Source organism: Oryctolagus cuniculus, chromosome 13 (genome assembly GCF_051225735.1).
Source record: "Oryctolagus cuniculus isolate XC-2025 breed Fujian yellow rabbit chromosome 13, ASM5122573v1, whole genome shotgun sequence".
Lineage (NCBI taxonomy): Eukaryota > Metazoa > Chordata > Mammalia > Lagomorpha > Leporidae > Oryctolagus > Oryctolagus cuniculus.
The window spans coordinates 3,424,383-3,438,583 of record NC_142879.1 but is presented as its reverse complement, the minus strand read 5'-3'; the positions used below and the strand labels follow the sequence as shown (position 1 = coordinate 3,438,583).

Genomic DNA, 14,201 nt, shown 5'->3' with positions numbered 1-14,201 from the left:
TTGTAGATATCAAACGAAGATACAAGATTCAGGCTTCCTAACTGCTTTGGCTGCGCAGAAGTTGGATCGACCTCAGTCAGCAGCAAAGCCAAGTTTAGTTATGTGCATGCTCACGGAATGCACGCCAAGGAGGGACGGGAAGCAGGCTCCACGCTTGCACAGCGCCCGGAGCTACGGAAGGGAGCGGGCTTGGGCTTTGGGCAAGGGTGGGGATAAGCCGAGGGCGGGGAAGGGGAGCAGTGCCCTCTGCCTGACCCACAGACTGTCTCCTGTGGGGTTGCTAATGCCCTTGCCTTTGTAGACGTCAGTTTCTTTTGGAGATGTCAACTTCTTTTACCAAAAGGCAGCTTTTCACAGCTACTCTGAGAATAACCAGCCTGAAATACGCCTTTGGGGTAGCATAGTCCAGCCTGCTCCGGGCCTGTCCCCAGCTGCGTTCCCTGAGCCCCAGCACAAGTGACGCAGAGCTCTCTCTGGAAACGGCTGAGGCTGAGCTGCGGGCCCAGCCCCGTGGGAACGTGTTTAGAGAGCGAGCTTGAAAAGAGATGATTAAAGTAAAGCGAGGACACGCGGGGAAGCCTGGGCCACACGATTGGTCTCCCTATAAAAGGAGGCGCCCAGCCGCACAGGCTCAGACCCAGGAGTAGCCAAGCGCCCGCCGTCGAGGGGCCGCGGGAAGAACCCAGGCTGCCGGCGGCTCGTCTTGGACTCCAGAACGGTGAGGAAGTTAATTTCTGTGGTTTTCAGCTCTCCGTCTGTGGTCTTGTGGGTTTTTATGGCGTCCTTAGAAAACTAATACAACGGGGCAACAAGATGGTGGAATCACAAAGGACGTGTGGCAGCGGCAGATAACTACCAGGAGATGAGGCGGGAAAGTGTCGGGGATGGAGAAGGGTGGGGGCTGCGGGGCGTGACGGGCTCACGGAGGATCTCTGGGAGTCCTAGGTATAGTGTCAGGAGGCGCCGTGGGCATCAGAAAGCATGGAGGAGGGAGCACGTGCAAAGGGCCTGAGGCTGAGCTGCTCTCATCCCCTTGTCCTGGCTGCTCTCGCACCCCAAGACCTGGGGACAGATGCACCTTTCAGAGCAAGTGGGCATAGGGTGCCCTGGCCTGAGAGCCAGCACGACGCAGCCTTGCAGGTCTCGTCTGCACCTGGACAGAGAAGCCGCTGGAGGCAGGGAGAGTCTAGGCCTGGGTGTCTGGGGGCTCCGGGGGGAGAGCAGAGCAAGGAGTCAGGACTGGGCCACGGCGAGGGCCCCTGCTGGCTCAGGAGCCTGGCACCTGTGGGGGAGCCTGGCACCTGTGGGGTCGGTGTTCCTGGAGGAGCCCCAGGTGGGCCTCTGCACCTCTAAGAAGTGGCTACACCTGGAGGAGCAGCCGCTCAGCCTGGCAAGCTTTTAAAGAGACCAAAATGTTGTAACATACAGAACTTTCTTTAAAACCCATGATTCGGGCAGCGCACAGGAAGGTGGGGGCAGGAGCCCTCCTCCCCAGGCTGGGTGCTGGTGTCCTCTGCCTACCTGGGTCTTTAATGATGTTTCCAAGCCCCCACCCCACCCCCATCTTAGCCACAGCAAATTTTATAACCTCCAGGGGAATCCGCAGTCCTGTTTTTGTCCTATAAACTTTTTTTTTGAAAGGAAAGTGTTCTGGATGATTCCTTTGTATATTTTTTTAAGGATTTGTTCTATTTGAAAGAGTTATGGAGAGAGAGAGAGAGAGGTCTTCCATCCACTGGTTCACTCCCTAGATGGCCACAACGGCCGGAGCTGTGCCGATCTGAAGCCAGGAGCTTCTTTCGTGCCTCCCACGTGGGTGCAGGGGCCTGCTATCCCAGGCCATAGCAGAGAGCGGATCGAAAGAGGAGCAGCCAGGACTAGAACCGGCGCCCATATGGGATGCCAGCAGTTTAGGCCAGGGCTTTAACCTGCTGTGCCACAGCGCCAGCCCCTGAACTTTTTTTTTAAAGTGAGAATAAATATTTCAAAACAAAGCCAAAAAGCACTTATCAAGTTGAAGACATGATTAAAGTGAGGTTTGGAGCAGTTAAGTCACTTTCATAAAATGGAAAGTAAGATTTTATCTGTAAAATTTTTCATTTTTTTTTTAAATTAGTATTTTGGAAAACAAACTGAAGTGAGTTTCGGGCCCCTGGGGAGCAGTCTGGGGGTTTGCTGAGGCAGTCCGTGCTGGCATCTAGTGGCCGTTCCATCGCAGTTCATCCACGTGCCCAGAGGCTGTGCTAAGTCGCTGGAGAGGATGACTAAGCAAATGCCTCCAGGGAAATGACTGTCCAGTTGAAGCCACCACTTCTCTGACGTAATGGTAGACTCGGAGGAAGTTGTAAAGGTAGCACAGGGAAGACGGCACCTTCCTCTGGCTTCCTCCACGGTTAGATTTTATGTAACTACAGCAATGTGTCAAAGCCAGAAAGTGGCACTGAGGCCACGTGGGCTCCTTCCATGTCCTCTTATCTCGGGTGCAGACTCCCGAGGCCCTTCACCATCAGGGCACAGACATATTCCGTCCCCAAGCACCTGCCTGCTCACACCCAGCCCTCTCTTCGGTGCCATCTCTGCCACGACGTTGTTCTCCACCCTAGGATCCTGTCATTTGATTCCTTGAAATGGCCTCCGCTTCCACAGGGTGTAACTCCCTGGAGAGCCCAGAGGGTCCTGTGCGTAGCACTCGTTTTTATTGCTGTGTAATAGTCCAGGGTGTGGACCTGTCACAGCTGATTTGCATCTGCCTTTTGAAATTCATCTGAGTGATTTTTTTTCTTTGGCTGCTACACATGGAAACATCACTCATGGTACCGTGAAGGCCTTGTGTGCTCTCTGGAGTGGACACTCAGGTTCCCGCTCTCTGGAGCCACGTGAGGCGTGTATGGTTAGATTCGAAGGAACTGACAAAGTGTTTTCCAGATAGAGGATACCCGATGTGAGTGATCCAGGTACTGGCTTTTCATCAGCACTGCGTGTAGTCATCATTTATTTATTTATTTTTTTTGTGTGTGTGTGTGTGATAGGTGTACACCAGTAACTGATCATGGCTGTGACTGCTGTTTCTCTAATGACTAGTGACATTGAACCTGCTTCCCTGTCCTTATCAATTATCCTCTCTTCAGTAAAATCTCTTTGCATCTTTTTTTTTTTAGATTATTTTATTTGAAAGGCAGAGTTACAGGGAGGGGGGAAGACAGAGATCTTGCATCTGCTGTTTCACTCCCCAAATGGCTGTAGTGGCCAGAGCTAAGCTGATCTGAAATTGGGAGCCAGGAGCTTTTTTCAGGTCTCCCACATGGACTTGGGCCATGAGCTGTTGCTTTCCCAGGCTCATTAGCAGGGAGCTGGATCAGAAGTGGAGCAGCTGGGACTTGAACCGGTGCCGATATGGGAATGCCAGCACAGCAGGAAGCAGCTTTATCTCTATGCCACAGTGTTGGCCCCATCTTTTGTCTTTCAATGCGGTATTTTATGCTGTTGCAACCTGAAAATTCTTTAACATTTTAGTTATAAACGTTCTGTAGGACTTGCGGATTGCAAGTGTTTTTTCTCCTATGTATAGTTTGCTTTTTCATCACCTTACCAGGAACTTCCATGGAGTGAACGTTTTAAATTTGTGTGGCATCCAATTTATTAATCACTTCTTTTTAAAAAGATTTTGTTTATTCATTTGAAAGATCCACAGAGAGAGGAGAGAGCGCCACCCATCCGCTGGGGCACCCCCAAGCCTCTTCCCTCCCAGGCATATTGGCAGGGAGCTGGTGTAGAAGCAGAGCGGGCGGGCCCCACGTAGGACGCCAGCAGTGTAGACGGCAGCCTAGCCCACCAGGCCGCAGGGCCAGCCTGACCACTTTGCTGCTGCTGTTTAATAGGTCGCGTTTTTGGCGTCATGCCTGATGACTTCACTGTGACCCAGGCCCGTAGCTGTTCTGTTAGGGTTCACTCATTCTTGAATTGGCAAGTTTACATCTGCTGTCAAATCTGTCCGTTTTCAGCCATTATTTCTTCAAACACTTCAGTCCCTCGTCCCTCTCCTCTCTGATACTACAGGGGCACAAGTGCCAGGTCCTTTGCTGTAGTAGCACAGGTCGACAACGTTGTCCGTCTACTCGCGGTAGTTCAGACTGCGCAATGAGGTTACGTTCTCCTAACTGCACTGACTTTCCTCATCTTCCGCCTTGTTGAACCCAACTCATAGGGTGTGTGTGTGTGTGTGTGTGTTTATTATTAAGGTTATTGTATTTTAAAGTTCTCGAATCTATTTTGCTCTTCATCTGGCTGCCATGAAATCCCGCTTGGATAACCTGTGTCGCCTTGGTTTTGGTGTCTGCTGGTCTCAACTGATTTCCTGGTTCTTGGTCTTAGACAAACAGGTCCTGTCTGAGGCCTGGCCATTCTTGTCTTCAGAGACCCTGGCTCTCACTTACACTTTTCATCTTTGCTGGCCTGCTCTGACGTCACTTGCCACTCTGGTGGCCGTTACTGCTGAATGGAGGTGGCCAGGTGGAGGTGGCGGTCCCAATCTGCTGCCCAGCCTCCACTGATACACAGGCTGGGAGGGGCTCCTCTACACAGCTGGGGAGTTCCAGCCCCACCGGGCTCCCTCATGTCAGCTGGCTGGGGAGGGGAGCAGCTTCTCATTCCTGCTCCCTGCCGCTGTGGGCGGTGGCCCTGTCACACTGCTTGGTGAGAGTCCTGGCGCTGCACCGCGTTGACACCAGCTCATCACAGAGGGTGGGGTGGGAGGGCAGTGTCCCACTTGGCCTTTGTGGTGAGGGTGGGAAGTGGCTGCATTTATCTCCACGCAGTCTGGCAGGAGCCGGAGTTATTGTCCAGTAGTTTGTGTCTTGCTGGGCCATCCCTCTCCTGGTCTCTTGACTAAAAGAGAAGACTTCTCATTGAGGAATTCTGCCTGTACCTTTGGGATTTCCAGGTGATTGGCTTCTCATCTCAGCCCATCACCCCATAAGTGTGTGAAGTAAAACAAAAACTCGGACTGTTCCATCACGTGGCTTGTCCAGGTCCACGGTCTCCTGGCAGTCTTTCTTCTTCCGCCTCAGTGTGGTCTTAAGCTTGTCTTCCACAGAACACCCCAGTCTTGGTTGTGTTTAGTGGGAAGAATGGGGAAACTGTATTCGGCACATCCTGCCTAGATGGGAGTGGAAATCGGTCGTCACTTGAAAATGTTGCTTGTTGAGGTGAAACTCGGGGAATAAAACTGAGTACCTTCACAGTGCTGCATCTCTACCTGGTTCCAAACCGTCTCCCTTAGCCCAGAGCCCAAGCCCTTCCCCACTAAGTGGTCTTTCCTCATGCCTGTCTCCCCAGCCCTGGGACCCCCAATCTGCATCCTGTCTCCACGGATCTGCTCATTCTGGACACTCCATGTGCATGAAGTGAGACAGGTGTGACCTTTGGTGCCTGCGTCCTTCGCTTAGCCTAACGCTTCCGGGGCTCGCCCGCATAGTAGCGTATGCTGCTAATTCACTGCTGCATAATCTGCCGCCATGCATCTAGATCGCCCTCTGGAGTTGGGGTTGCTTCCGCTTGAACAGTGCTGCTATGAACCTAGGTGAGCACCTGTTTCCATTTTTGTGGGTGTATTCCTTGGTGTGGAATTGCAAGCAGAGTCAGGAGTAATTAAGCATCTTCATGTTTGAGGAGCCACCAGGCTGTGTTCCACAGCAGATGACCCAGTTTGCATTCCCAGCTAGATATCACGCTTCGATATCTCTACGTCCCGACCAACACTTGTTTCTTATTAAATGCGTGTTCAAGTCCTTTGCCTATTTGAAAATTGTGCTTTTTGTTGTTGAACTATTGGAGTTCTTTATATATCTGGATACTGGGCCCTTATATGACTTATGAATACTGTTCCTATTCAATATTATTTTAAACTTTCTTGATAATGTCCTTTGGACAAACTTTTTTTTTGGACAGGCAGAGTTAGAGACGGAGAGGAAGGTCTTCCTTTCGTTGGTTCACCCCCCAAAATGGCCGCTACGGCTAGCGTGTTGCGCTGATACAAAGCCAGGAGCCAGGTGCTTCCTCCTGGTCTCCCATGCGGGTGAAGGACCCAAGCACTTGGGCCATCCTCCACTGCCCTCCCAGGCCACAGCAGAGAGCTGGCCTGGAAGAGGAGCAACCGGGACAGAATCTGGAGCCTTGACCGGGACTAGAACCCAGGGTGCCAGCGCCGCAGGTGGAGGATTAGCCTAGTGAGCTGTGGCACCAGCCTGGACAAACTTCTTAAAAATTTATTTGAGTGGTAGAGTTACAGAGGAAGAGACAGAGGTCTTCCATCTACTGGTTCACTCCCCAAGAGGCCACAGTGACTGGAGCTTTGCTGATCTGAAGCCAAAAGCCAGGAGCTCCTTCCAGGTCTCTTATGGTGGTGCAGGGGCCCAAGCACTTAGGTCATCTTCTACTGCTTTCCCAGGCAATAGTAGAGAGCTGGATCGGAAGAGGAGCAGCCAGGACTAGAACCGGCATCCATATGGGATGCTGGCGCTGCAGGTGGAGGACTAACCCACTGCACCATGGCGCCGGCCCCTTGATGAAGTTTTAATTTTTTTTTTTTAAGATTAATTTATTTGAAAGTCAGAGTTACCCACAGAGAGAAGGAGAGGCATAGAGAAGTCTTTATTTGCTGGTTCTCTCCCCCAGTTGGCTGCAATGGTGGGGGCTGTGCCAATCCGAAGCCAGGAGCCACAAGCTTCTTCTGAGTCTCCCATGCAGGCACAGCGGCTGAAGGACGTGGGCCATGTTCTGCTTTCCCAGGGCATTGTAGAGTGCTGGATTGGAAGTGGAGCAGCTGGGACTCGACCCGGCGCCCATATGGGATGCTGGCGCCGCAGGCGGTGGCTTTACCTATTACGCCACAGTGTCGGCCCCTATCTTTTTATTTATTGTTCATGTTTTTGGTATGCTATCTAGGAATCTATAACCTAATTCAAGTTAATGAAGATTTACCTGTATGCATTCCAGTAAAAGGAAAACATGATTTTAACTCTTAAATTTAGGTTTCTGATCCTTTTTTTTTTTTTTTTGAGAAGTATTTGAGAGGCAGAGATCCCATCCGTTTTTTTTTTTTTTTTTAAGATGTATTTATTTGAAAGGCAGAGGTAATGACAGAGGGAGGAAGAGACTGAGAAGCAGTGGGTGAGAGAGGGAGACAGAGGTTGGGGGGAAGAATCGTCCGTCCACTGGCTCATGCCCAAATGACCTCAACAGCTGGGACTGGGCCAGGCTGAAACCAGGAGCTGCACCCAGACCTGCACCCTGGGTGGCAGGGACCCAGCCGCTTGAGCCATCCCCTGCCGCCTCTCGGGGTGTTAGCTGGAAGCTGGAGCTGAAGCAGAGCCAGGACTCAGACAGGGTAGTGACCCGTTTTGAGATGCTTTTTGTGGGAACTGGGGATCTGACTTCATTCTTTTGCGTGTGGTTATCCGGTAATCACAGCACTATTAGTTGAATAAACTGTTCTTTTCCCCGCTAAGTGGTCTTGGCATCCCTGTCAAATCAACTGGCCATAACATTAGGATTCATTTCTGGACGCTCTGTACTGTTGTAGTTCTGTCTGCCCTAATCCCTGTGCTGCACTGAGTCGCCACCTTTTGTAGCAAAAATACCTGCATACTTAAGAAATGCAAAAAATAATTTCCTTTAAAATATGTGATTATAAAGTTGATTTAAAGATCATGGATTGATGGAGCTGGCACTGCAGTGCAGTGGGTTAAGTCGCCACGTGCAATACTGACATTCCATATAAGTGCCAGTTCAAGTCTCGGCTGCTCCACTTCTGATCCAGCTTCCTGCTAATGGGCCTGGGAAACAAGCAGAAGATGGCCCAGTGCTTGGGGCCCAGCTTCCCCTGTGGGAGACCAGATGAGGTTCCAGGTTCCTGGCTTCAGCCTGTCCCGGCCCCCGCTGTTGTGGCCATTTGGGGCCTGAGCCAGTCGATGGAAGCTTGCTCTCGCTTGCTCACTCTCTTGCTCTCTTGAGCTTTTTTTGATCTCTCTCCCTCCCCCTCTTTAACTCTGCCTTTCAAATAAATTGAAATACATGCTACCTCTCTACCTCATCAAAATCCCTACAAAATATATGGATTACTTAATAGATATATATCTAAGCTCAAAATAAGGAAAATCAGGAATGTGGAGAATGACTAAGAAAGGAAACAGTCTGGGATTTCATAGTGTACATAATCCTCTACAATCATGAAGACTGAAGGGACCATTAGCTGTGAGGAAAAACTTACCCATCCTCCAAACCAGGCTGTGAAAGGGGACTCAACTGTCCAGGAAAAAAATACTAGGGTAAGCGTCAGATATCACCATCACCAAATACTTGAGGAAAATCTACATCTTGTGAAAACTGGCAGAATGTATCTTTGGATAAATAGAGCTAATAGAGCAATTAAAACAATTTATAAGACATATCATTAGAAATTTGTCTTTAAACTTACATGAAGTATTTATAAAAGGGAATCAACTGAAATACACAAATTTTATTGGTAAATTTAAGCCCATTGCTTACTTTAGTGATGTTTTGGACCCAGGTAAGGAAAAACATTTAATATTGATAATTCACAGTAAAGATTTCCCCAAAATACAGTATAATAGGATAAAACATAGATAGTATGAAAGGAAGAGTCAGAGGATAAAATTTACTTTGGATCCATCTAGGAAAAAAATATGCAGGGGAGAAAAGATACAATGAAGTGGACACAATTTTTTAATATTAGCTAAAATGTTCCTGGAATTGAGGAAAAGCATTTGACACACTTAAAGGATCCACTAATTGCTAAGTAGCATTCATTAATTAAACTTCACACATAAATATAGAAAACTAATTTATAATGATGGGAAAAGATTAGAAACAGATCCAAAAATGACAAATTATTATATTCTAGGATTTCATAATATATTAACTGTAAAGAAGAACCAAATGGATGGGCCGGCACCATGGCTCACTTGGCTAATCCTCCACCTGCGGCGCTGGCACCCCGGGTTCTAGTCCTGTTTGCTCCTCTTCCAGTCTAGCTCTCTGCTGTGGCCCAGGAGGGCAGTGGAGGATGGCCCAAGTGCTTGGGTCCTGCACCCACATGGGAGACCGGGAGGAAGTACCCAGCTCCTGACTTCGGATCAGCGCAGCGCTGGATGTAGTGGCCATTAGGGGAGTGAACCAAAGGAAGGAAAACCTTTTTCTCTGTCTCTCTCACTGTCTATAACTCTGTCTCTTTCTCTCGTAACACTTCCTATGAAGCAGCCACTGGAGGAGCTTAATGTCAGATGGGATGCTGTTGAAAGGATTGGGTAATTGAAGACTGGGTGTCAGAAATGGCCAAACTGGGGCCGGCCTCATGGTGTGGTGGGTGAAGCCACTGCTCGCAGTGCTGCCATCCCATATGCCTTCCAAATAAATAAATCTTTGAAAAAAAAATGGTTTATTTACTTGAAAGGCAGAGTTAGAGAGGCAGAGAGAGAGCTCTTCCATCCACTGGTTCACTCCCCAGATGGCTGCAATGGCCAGAGCTGAGCCAATTCATAGCCAGAAGCATCTTCTGGGAAAGCAACAGATGGCCCAAGTGTTTGGGTCCCTGCCACCCATGTGGAAGACTCAGATGAAAGTCCCGATTTTGGCCTGGCCCAGTCTCAGCCGGGGAGTGAACCAGTGGGTGGATGATGTCTCTCTCTCCCCCACCCCCTCTCTCCAACTCTTTCAAAATGAGTAAGTTAAAAAAGGCTTGTTGACCTCTGGAACACTACCAAATGGTCTAAAATATATGTAATTTAAGTCTCAGAAGGAGGGGGTGGAAGGGAAAAAGTATTCAAAGAAATAATGGCCAAACTTTCCTGATTTGATTACATATATACATACACACACATGCATATCTATTGTATTACATAGCCAAGAATTTTTTTAGAAAGCTTTTATTTAATAATATAAATTTCGAAAGTACAACTTTTGGATTATAGCGGCTTTTCCCCCATAACCATCTTCCCACCCACAAACCATCCCATCTTCTACTCCCTCTCCCATCCCATTCTTCAAGATTCATTTTTAATTAGCTCTATATACAGAAGATCAATTTAGTATGTACTAAGTAAAGATTTCAACAGTTTTCACCCACACAGACACACAAAGTATAAAGTATTGTTTGTAGACTAGTTTTACTGTTAATTCTCATAGTACAACACATTGAGGACAGAGATCCTACATGGGGAGTAAGTGCACAGTGACTCCCGTTGTTGACTTAACAATTGACACTCTTGTTTATGATGTCAGTAATCACCCCAGGCTCTTGTCATGAGCTGCCAAGGCTATGGAAGCCTCTTGAGTTCACAACTCTGCCCTTATTTAGACAAGGCCATAATTGAATTGAAAGTTCTCTCCTCCCTTCAGAGAAAGGTACCTCCTCCTTTGATAGCCTGTTCTTTCCACTGGGATCTCACTCAGATCTTTCATTTAGGTCATTTTTTGCCACAGTGCCTTGGCTTTCCATGCCTGAAATACTCTCATGGGCTTTTTAGCCAGATCCGAATGCCTTAAGGGTTGATGCTGAGGTCTAAGTGCTGTTTAGGACATCTGTCATTCTATGAGTCTGCTGTGTATCCAGCTTCCCATGTTGGATCGTTCTCTGCTTTTTAATTCTATTAGTTATTATTAGCAGACACTGGTCTTATTTATGTAATCCCTTTGACACTTAATCCTATCTTTATGATCAATTATGAACTTAAACTGATCGCTTTGACTAGTGAGAAGGCATGCCAACTTAATGGGATTTGGAGTCCCATGGCACGTTTCTAGCTTTACCCTTCGTGGTGAGTCCACCGAGTGAGCATGTGCCGAACTGTACATCTCCTTCCTCTCTTATTCCAACTCTTATTTTAACAGGGATCAATTTTCAGTTGTTTTAAACACCTAAGAATAATTGTGTGTGAGAGTTCACCCAATGGTATTAAGTAGAAAAGAAAATACTAAAGAATAAAAAAGTAAGCTGTTCCTTAACAGTCAGGACAAGGGCTGATCAAGTCATCGCTTCTCATAGTGTCAGTTTCACTTCTACAGGTGTCCTTTTAGGTGCTCAGTTGTCATAGATCAGGGAGAACATATGATATTTGTCCCTTTGGGACTGGCTTATTTCACTCAGCGCGATGTTTTCCAGATTCCTCCATTTTGTTGCAAATGACCAGACTTCATTTTTTTTAACCACTGTATAGAGTATATATTCCATAATTTCTTATCCAGTCTTCTGTTGATGGGCATTTAGGTTGATTTTATGTCTTAGTTATTGTGAATTGAGCTGCAATAAACAGAGGTGCAGATAGCTCTTTTATTTGCCAATTTAATTTCTCTTGGTAAATTCTGAGGAGTGGGATGGCTGGATCGCGTGGTAGGGTTATATTCAGGTTTCTGAGAAATCTCTAAACTGTCTCCACAGTGGCTCTACCAATTTGCATTCCTACCAACAGTGGGTTAGTGTCATCACCAAGAATTTCTATGAAATTATGTAGAATACCTACCCTCACCCCACATAACCACATGTGAAACTCCATTATAATAACACTGAAGATATCAATAAATAGAAAATTGTGAAAGACAATAGAAAAGGGTACATTGTATATGAGTTCAAAGATAAGATATTACTGATTATCACTGGAGATAATACTAAGTAGAAGTAGTGAAATAACATTTTAAAAGGAAGATTATGTTAAAAGGAAGAAAAGATACCACATGTCCATCCAGAAGGCATGCCCACTGTTATCCTTCAAAACAAACGAAGACATTTTCAAACAAACAAAAGCCGGGGGATATCATCAGCATGACGGTGCCACAGAGGCTGGAAAGAACGTTCTTTAAGGAAAACCAGACCAGATGGAAACTTGAGTTACACAAGGGAGCAAAGAGCACTGGAGATGGTGAACACATTCTGGTGTTCTGTTTTCACTACTGTTGACATTATTGATCTCTTCACGTCTTTAACAATAAAATATCCAATTATGTTTCAGAGTTGAATGCAAACTTCAAGGTAATCTGGTTCAATTTATGCCTAATCCAGGACTTGTCTCATTTTTAATTACTCCCAGTGAGCTGGCCACGTGGAAACCAAGACACGCAAACTGGATGGCTTCAATCAACAGAACCTTACTCCTTCAGGGTTCTGGAAGCTGGAAGTCCCTGGTGGAGCTGCACGCTCTGATCCCCTCAGCAGGGCTTTCCCATGCCTCTTCCTGGCCTCCGTGGTTGCCAGCAACCCTTGCCTGACTGTGGATCTCGGGTGTCAACTGGACTGAAGAACACCTGGAAACTTGGAAAAGCATTGTTTTGGGTGTGTCTGAGAGTTTCCCAAAGAGATCAGCATGCAAGTCTGGGTGGGCCAGGTGGGAAGATCCAGCCTCAGTGGTCTGGTGGTCTAGGGAGAACACACGGAGGAGGGCCTTGGTCTCTCACTCTGAGAGCTGGGACACTGCCTGTCTGGAATGTCACAAGCCCAATGTAGCTGGCCCTGGACTCCAGGACCTCCCCGGGGCCCTGTCCCTGGGCTCTTGGGCTTTCAGCCTCAGGCTGGAAGCTGCATCCTCGGCTTCCTTAGTTCTGCCCTTGGACTGCGCCACGCTACCGGCATCCCAGGGTCTCCAGCCTGCAGATGACCTGTCGTGGGACGGCTCAGCTGCCAGGATCATGTGAGCCAGTTCTCCCAACAGGTCCCCCTTCGTGTCTCATGAGTCTGTCTCCCTGAAGAGCCCTGATACCCTTGGCCTTCCTTGGCTAGTAGTTGCAACACTGTAAGCTCTGCTGTGTGTTGCACGTGCTCCTCCCCTGTGGGTCTGGGGTCCAGTGTCTAGTGTCGACGCTTGTTACCTTAGCAATACCTGCAAAAATTGTTTCCAAATAAGTCCATGTCCACAGCTACTGAGCGTTAGGGCTTCAACATATCTTCTTGGGAGACAATTCAACCTGTAACAGTGGCCCATTCCATTTTTAAAGCACCATAATTGCCAAAAATCACAGGCTCAGAAGACACACGTCAGTCTTCCTGCTGCTATGAAGAGCTTGACCCGGATGTCCCCTGCGACTTCGAGCAGAATCCGAGCACTCTGGGCTTCACTTTGCTGGTTCAAGACAATGGACAGCTTGGACGAGAGCAACTCTCAAATCCCAGCTTCCAGGAGCACTCCGGCGGGGCTCCCGGCGTCCTGGGGGCACTCCGGCAGGACTGGAGGCCTTTGGAGGCAGCAGTTAGCATGCCTTTAGGTTTTCCTGTGTCCTACACCTCTCAGCTTTTTTGTGGATGTGGTTTCTGATCTCATAACCCCAACTGTCCTTGCCTTCAAATTATTTGTGGTCCAAGATGCGTCAGCCATGAATGAACAGGTAAATGTTTCATGTGTAGTCACCATCCTTCCGAAGATGGAAAACAGGGAGCAAGAGAATGAGCAGATGAGAGACGACCAGGCAAACCATAGCCCCAAGGGTGCAGGTTAACAACTTAAACAGAGCATGCCGGGCACCAGGGGAGAGACACAACCTGATAAGAAATGTTAGTCTGCCAAGAAGGCTATGAATTGTTACCTGTCACCACGTCACTTCAAAAATGTAAAAGAAATGGCCAATAGAAGAAAGGAACTATCAAGTCCTACTGGGAGAAGCTTACACACTTCCTACAGAAATCTGAGTAACGAAGGACATGAAGGCTGTCGTTATTTGAACAGTTTATGAAGTCTGATTAATCTGAACCTCAGGACAGGTGTTGGGGTGCAGGTGTTGGGCTGCTGCTTGGGCTGCCCATATCCCCTTATCGGAGTACTGAGTTTCTGTTTTCCATGCTTCCATCAGCTTCCTGCTAATAGGTCTGGGAGGCAGGGGGTGAGGGTTCAAGTGCTTGGACCCAGATCACTCATGTATGCAGGAAACCAGGATGGAGTTCCAGGTTCCTGGCTTAGGGTGGGCTTAACCCTGGCTGTTGTGGGCACTCGGGGAGTGAACTAGCAGATACAGTTAATCTCTCTCCCTCTCCCTGCCTCCCCCCCCCCGCCCCCCGCCTTTCAAAGTAAGTCTTAACAAAATGAACTTGATCTCAAAAATATGAGAGGGGCTGTTGTGACACTGCAGATTAAGCCACCATTTGTGAGCCAGCATCCCACATCAGAGTGCTGGTTTGCATCTCGGCTCTTCCCCTTCTGACCCAG

The 14,201-nt window shown here is 48.0% G+C and overlaps 1 long non-coding RNA gene across 15 annotated transcripts in view; it reads left to right on the top strand.

The window, feature by feature from the left end:
* Positions 1-535: 535 nt before the first annotated feature.
* Positions 536-14,201, top strand: part of LOC149122464 (uncharacterized) — a 64,457-nt gene continuing 50,791 nt past the window's right edge. For 6 of the 15 annotated variants that reach the window (XR_016219436.1, XR_016219448.1, XR_016219443.1 and 3 more), the window contains exons 1-2: positions 544-718; positions 5,335-5,578. This is a non-coding gene — a long non-coding RNA (uncharacterized LOC149122464). Of the gene's footprint in view, positions 719-5,334; positions 5,579-6,672; positions 6,895-12,020; positions 12,038-12,098; positions 14,041-14,201 lie in introns of those variants that run through there. The other 9 variants (XR_016219439.1, XR_016219437.1, XR_016219440.1 and 6 more) reach the window with 6 other exon arrangements.